Below are 564 nucleotides of genomic sequence, written 5' to 3' on the forward strand. Positions count from 1 at the left end.
AACAACTCAAAAGAAGGTATCTCCTATCTGGCATTGTTGCTTGTTATGTAGCCTTTAGCTATGCATATAAACTCTTAAGAAATTATATTGGCCCCTTTGATCTTTGGCTATACTTTCCTTTCGGGTGTTTAAGAAGCTACAATTGGCCCAGATAAACCAATTTAATTTTACTCTTAAGGGCATTTGAAGATCTGTTTCTCGGGGGTAACATGGGGCTTGGGAGAAGCCCCTGGCTCCTTTCTTTCACCAGTTCCATCTATGTGAAGATAAGTCAAAGGTCTTACTCGACCATGGCTGGCTTCACTTGGAAGCATGGAGGAAATGTTTCCTCTGTGTTGACCCTCCTCTTTGTAGACAGGACACTGGTTCAAGTCCATCTGGTGGGGTCTCCTCAGCCTCCTTGATCAAAAGGTCAGGTGACCCATCACCATTAAAGGACATTTTGAGAGATTCTCATAGTCCCATGGAACTAGTCGACTGAGGAGGGCAAGGAGCAAAAAGTGTCCTTTATGTCCCTCTGACCAAATTATTATAGGCCTCAAAGTATGTCTGTTAAACACCCAA

Source organism: Nannospalax galili, unplaced genomic scaffold (genome assembly GCF_000622305.1).
Source record: "Nannospalax galili isolate Female #2095 unplaced genomic scaffold, S.galili_v1.0 scaffold185, whole genome shotgun sequence".
Lineage (NCBI taxonomy): Eukaryota > Metazoa > Chordata > Mammalia > Rodentia > Spalacidae > Nannospalax > Nannospalax galili.